At 43.1% G+C, this 6,397-nt stretch overlaps 1 pseudogene across 1 annotated transcript; it reads right to left on the bottom strand.

The window, feature by feature from the left end:
• Positions 1-2,069: 2,069 nt before the first annotated feature.
• On the bottom strand, positions 2,070-2,891 carry LOC308513819 (phosphoglycerate mutase 2-like; annotated as a pseudogene). Its single transcript has one exon. The product of its transcript is annotated as a phosphoglycerate mutase 2-like (transcript).
• Between the last annotated feature and the right edge of the window lie 3,506 nt (positions 2,892-6,397).

The following is a 6,397-nucleotide window of genomic DNA, read 5'->3' as shown; positions in this document are numbered from 1 at the left end:
TAAGAGACTTAGCAAAATTCATCACTGAGAACAAAGATTTACAAGTGTATGTGGATGAAACCAAAACAATGGTCGGATCTAGGAAGGCAGGGAGAGTTAAGGCAGAGGCATAGAAATTGCTCTTCCCCTCTCTCGTCAATCCATGTCTATGGTCTTTAAGATAACTTGTTATGTAAAATTATTTATTTTTCTAAGATGCACCTACACTGAATTTATTTGAAAAATAAAAAAGTTGATATTAAGAAAAAAATTGTAAATGGAAGATTATAAAAGAGGGTTTCGCGTGCCAGCAAAAGATACTGGTGTGCCATGTTTGGCACACGTGCCAGGGGTTGCCCACCCCTGGCCTAGACAATTAATCAAGAAGTAATTATTCATAAAACACCTTTAATTTATTTTTCACTGTTTGAGACAGAGTATTCTTTATTTGTCATTGTATAGCTGATTCTAATCTGATTGAAGAGATTTATTGCTTTATATGTATTAGACACAAAGCAATGAGCAAATTGCACATGTCAATGTTATCAACATAATTAATGCTGTTTGGAGTTCACAGAGAAAGATTTAGGAGAAGAGAAACTAATATTTAAGAAGGTTTCAGTCATGAAGGGGTTAAGTGAGCCAGTGGCTAAGGAAGATGCATTAAACACCTTTAATGGCCAGAGTTTAAGTAAAAATGTGTTGAGGCAAGGTTTGTGGACTATGATGGAGAAGCAGAGAGAAAGGACTACAGAAGCAAAATAAGACTAAGAGAAAGAATTGGGCCATCCTACACTTCCACCCACATAAATCTCCACAGAGCTTCAGTCACTTTTGGCCAGTTGCCATTCTCTTTATCCATTTATTTGTTCCTCTTGCATTCAATCATCCAGGAGATATTTATAGAGTGCTTACCTTATGCTAATACTGTACCAGACACTGGGGGTGTAAGGATGAGTAAGAGGTCATTATAGCATATTGATACAAGCATGAATTTTGTAACCAGATAGACTTGTTGAAGGCCTGGCTCTGCCAGTTAACCCCTAAATGAATTATTTAATCTTTCAAAGCATCAATTTTGTCATCAGCAAATAAGAATACTTCATGGGGTTTTTATATTAGTAGTAGAGGCCCAGTGCACAAAATTCGTGCTTGGGTAGGGTCCTTAGCAGCTGCCGGCTGCCAGCCGCTCCCTTCCCCAGCTGCCTGCTGCTGGCCAGGGCCTTTCTTCATTCTGCACTGCCCCTTGGTGATCAGTGAACATCATAGCAAGCGATCGAACTCCCGGTCGGTCGAACTCCCAAGGGGACACTTTGTAATATATATATGATTTTGCCTAGCCTTTCTTCCTTTTTATCAAATTTCCTTTGTGAACTTCAGGCCAGTATGGTGACATAGAGAACTGACATTCTCCCACAGATACAATGAATGTACAGCTAATACAGAGCAATCCCCTCTGAGAGAAATTCAGAAACATGTTGAGTGATTCCTATACCTTGGGTAAATGAGAAAAAACTACATTGAGATAGGTAGGAAAGGCTGAGATTCACTCTGCTATAAACCCCGCACTTGGCACAGTGTAATGTAATTGGGAGGAAACTGCAACTCCTAGCATCTACCTGAGAAGAAAAAGGTCTAGTCCCCCAAATTTTAAGGCTACCATTTGAGGAATGGGCTCCCCAAACACCTAGACCTGACAGCCAATGGGGCCGGTGTTCAGAAATCTATTGCAAACCTCGAAGCAGTTCTTAAGGAATGCGTGAGCACTCATTGTGGCAATCCCCTCAGAGCTCAGGCAGAGGAAACAGGCTAGAACACCTGGAAGTTTAATTGCATATTTTCTGAACTGCTATCTGAGGGTCCAGGTTTGACCAACTTGCATGCTAGTGCTAACTGTAAGCCTCCTCTTTGGGACACTGATGGGTCTTAGCACACCCTCACACACTGGGAGCCACTAAGAACAAATACAGCAGTTTGGAAAAAGAGTGAAGACAGTTTAAGGGACTTATGGGACACCATCAAGTAGAACAATTTACATATAATATGTGTATTATATTTTTATAGCACATATAAACAGATCTGAAGGGAGAAATACAGGAATATATTAATAGTAGCTCACTTTTATTTTTTATTTATTTATTTATTTTTAATTTTATTTTATTTTATTTTTGGGAGAGATGCCTCTATTGCCAGAGCGGACGCTTCCCTTGGCCTTGCCCTGGGCAGCCACAGCCTCCATGGCCTTGCGAACGGTCTCCTCGTCGCCCAGGAACCGCATGGGCTTGGTGGGCCTCAGGGCGTGGTCCAGCTCGTACACAATGGGGATCCCCGTGGGCAGGTTCAGCTCCATGATCGCCTGCTCCGACATCCTTTACAGGTGCTTGACGATGCCCCGCAGGCTGTTTCCGTGTGCAGCGATGAGCACCCACTTGCCGGCCTTGATCTGGGGGGCGATCTCCTCATTCCAGAAGGGCAGGGCCGGGGCGATGGTGTCCTTGAGGATCTCACAGGTGGGCAGTTCCCCAGGCTTCAGGCCTGCGTACCGGCGCTCCTTGCTGATGATGCTGTAGTAAGGGTGCTTCTCGTCCATGGGGGGAGGCGGGATGTCGAAGGAGCGCCTCCAGATCTTCACCTGCTCCTCCCCGTGCTTGGCGGCCGTCTCCGCCTTGTTGAGGCCCGTCAGGCCCCCCGTAGTGCCGCTCGTTGAGACTCCAGGTGCGCACCACCGGCAGCCACATCTGGTCCGTGCCTTCCAGGATGGTCCAGAGTGTGCGGATGGCCCGCTTCAGCACCGACGTGTAGCAGATGTCAAACTCCATCTTGGTATCCTTGACGGCCTGGGCCCCCCGCCTGGCCTCCTCGGCCTCCTTCTCACTCAGCTCCCCGTTGAACCAGCCGCAGATGCCGGACCATCACCAGGTGGTGGGTGGGCATGGTTGCGATGCTGGGGACCGTGGCAGGCTCCCGAGGAGGACCTTAGCTCACTTTTAATATTCCATTTTCATCAATGGATAGATCGTCCAGATAGAAAATCAATAAGGAAACATAGTACTTAAACTATGTTAGGCCCTAACCGGTTTGGCTCAGTGGATAGAGCTTTGGCCTACGGACTGAAGGATCCCAGGTTTGATTCCGGTCAAGGGCATGTACCTTGGTTATGGGCACATCCCCAGTCGGGGGTGTGCAAGAGGCAGCTGATCAATGTTTCTCGCTCATCAATGTTTCTAACTCTCTATCCCTCTCCCTTCCTCTCTGTAAAAAAAATCAATAAAATATATTTTTTAAAAAAACAAACTATGTTAGAACAGATGGTCTTAACAGACATATAGACACAGATACAGAACATCCCATCCAAGAGCAACAGAATATACATTCTTCTGAAGCACACATGGAACATTCTCCAAGATAAATTGATGATCAGAGACAGAAGGAGAGAGATAGTCCACATTCACATAACTTTTATTCCCATATATTGTTATAATTATTCTATTTTATTATTCACTATTGTTATTCATCTCTTTGTGTGTCTAATTTATAAATTAAACTTTATCATAAATATTTATGTATGAGAAAATCAGAATATATATAGTGTTTGGTAAACATTTGTGATTTTTACAATCTATTGGAGGTCTTGGAACATATTCATTGCAAATAAGGGTGGACTACTGCACACCATAATCAAGTTAATTTTATTCCAGGGATGCAAAGATGGTTTGATATCAGCAAAACAATAAATGTGATACATCATAACAAGAAAATAAGGATAAAACCACATGGTCATTTCAATAAATGCAGAAAAAGCATTTGACAAAAATCAATGTCCTTCATGATAAAAACTCTCAACAAATTGGGTATAGAAGAAACATACCTCAACATAATAAAGGCCTTATATGACAAGCCCACAGCTAACATCATCTCAACAATGAAAACTTGAAAGCTTTTCCTCTAAGATCAGGAATAAAACAGGGATGTCCTCTCTCACCATTTTTATTCAATGTAGTATTAGAAGTCTTAGCCAGAGCAGTTGCAAGTATATGTGGGGTGAAGAAAATAGGGAGAAGTTGCTTACCAACTTTTGAAAAGGTTACAAACTTTGGTTATAAGATGAATAAGCTCCAAGGATCTAATGTATAATATAATGACTACAGTAAATAAGATTGTATTGTATAATTGAAATTTGCTAAGAGAATACAATTCAATTATTATCATAAAAACAAAAAACAAAACAAAAAATAAAAGAAAAATAAATATGTGAGGTGATGGATATGTTAAATTACTCAATGATGGGAAAACTTTCACAATGTTTATATATATTAAACTAGTGGCCCGGTGCATGAAATTCATGCAGGGGGGCAGGGGGGGAGTGTCCCTCAGCCTGTCCTGCACCTTCTCCAATTTTGGATCCCTCTAGCAATCTGGGACTGCTGGCTCCCAACCGCTTGCCTGCCTGCCTGCCTGATTGCCCCTAACTGCTTCTGACTGCCAGTCTTCTCACCCCCAACTGCCCCCCCTTACTGGCCTGATCTCTCCCAACTGACCCCCCCCCCCCCGCTTGCTGGCCTGCTAAACCCCAACTGCCCTCCCCTGCCAGCCTTATGGCCCACAACTGCCCTTCCCTGATGGCCTCATGACCCCCAACTACCCTCCCCTGCTGGCTTCATAGCCCCCAACTGCCCTCCCCTGCTGGCCTCATGACCCCCAACTGCCCTCCATGGCCAGCCTCATGGCCCCCAACTGCCCACCCCTTCCAGCCTGGTTTCCCCTAACTGCTCTCCTTGCTGACCTGGTCACCCTCAACTGCCCTCCCCTGCAGGCTTGGTTGCCCCTAACTTCCCTCCCCTGCAGGCCTTGACACCCCCAAATGCCCTTCTCTGCCAGCCTTATCCCCCCCAATTGCATTCCCCTGCCAGCCCAGTCACCCCTAACTGCCCTCCCTTGTAGGCCTGGTCCCTCCCAAGTGCTCTCCCCAGCAGGCCATCTTGTGGTGGCCATCTTTGACCACATGGGGGAGGCCATATTTTGTGTTGGAGTGATGGTCAATTTGCATATTACCTCTTTATTATATAAGATAACCATGTTGTGCAATTTAAATACATTATAATTTTATTTGCAATTATACCTCAATAAACCTGTAAAAAAAAAATCCTTTATAGAAATATCTCACCCCTCTTCCAGGAAGCTTTGGGATCTTTTCATGTGGGAACTGTTTGGCATATATCAGCTAGAGGATAGTATCTTGGAAATACCGTCCTAGATTCCCAGGATGTCCCTGATTGCCATCCATCCCACAACATGGTGTTGAGGTTTTCCTTTGAGTCTGTGAATTTTTCTGCACCTTTCAACCCTCATCCCAAATTTTTCTTTCCATATTTAACTTAACCAGCATCAGATTCTGTTGCTCATGAATTCAAACATTATGAAGAGTACATGAGATATGTTACATAAGGCCTTTAGTATACTCGTTACCATATACGTGCTTAATAATGTCAGCTACTATTATCATTTCATTTATCAAGATAATCATGATGTCTGCTATTACTGCTCTTACTGTCCAGTGGATGATATGACATAATCAAGTACAGATTGAGTAGGGGATCAGTAGTGGATCTCTGGGCACACAGAGGGAAAGGCGCTTTATCCAGGCTTGGGAACCAGGCACGGAGAAGGGACAGCCATGGTGACATGTGAAGATCGAACCAGAGAAAGCCAGACTCAGAAGTTGGGAGGGAAGAGCACTGGGGTACAGAAGGGGCAGGGAGAGTTATTTGAGGTCAGAGTATACTGTATGTGACAACCTGCAGGGACAGTAAGTGCAGCATCCTTATGAAACCTAAACAGGTTGGTTGAGATAAGACTGGACAACTAACTAGTGACAGGATATGTAGAGCTGCCTAAATCAGGTTAAGAAGTTTTGACTCCATTCTAAGAGCAAAGAAGGATTACTGACACATAGAGTGACACAATCATTGTCATAAGTGTAAAATATCTTCTTATATGGAGGAAATAGTGCTTCATATTTTGCCTCGATTAGAGCTGCCCAAACCAGCCATAATATCTCTAATTTTGATATTTATATACAGAGAGAGACAGTCTGCATATTCAAAAATGCTTTAGCTCAATAAATAATTCACTCAGCATTTATAGACATAAATTAATTATAGGAGAAATCAGTTTCTGTATTTTTTATAACTTAAGTGGAAAAATATAATCTTCTGTAACAAATGTTATGTTGTAAATGTTTAGACTATTCAACCCTTAACTCAAACAATTATATATCCTTTGGAAATATTAGTACATATTGGAGGAGGCTCTGTAAATGCAATAACCAGGAGGAGATGTTGTACCGTTAGGACTTGGCTCCACTTGGCCAGCCTCCAACAGCACTTCTAAATTGTGCCTTCAAGGCAGCAGGAATGTA

Source organism: Myotis nattereri (genome assembly GCF_964212035.1).
Source record: "Myotis nattereri genome assembly, chromosome: 2".
Lineage (NCBI taxonomy): Eukaryota > Metazoa > Chordata > Mammalia > Chiroptera > Vespertilionidae > Myotis > Myotis nattereri.
Note: the sequence above shows the minus strand (reverse complement) of the source record. Positions and strands in the feature narration are given on the sequence as shown.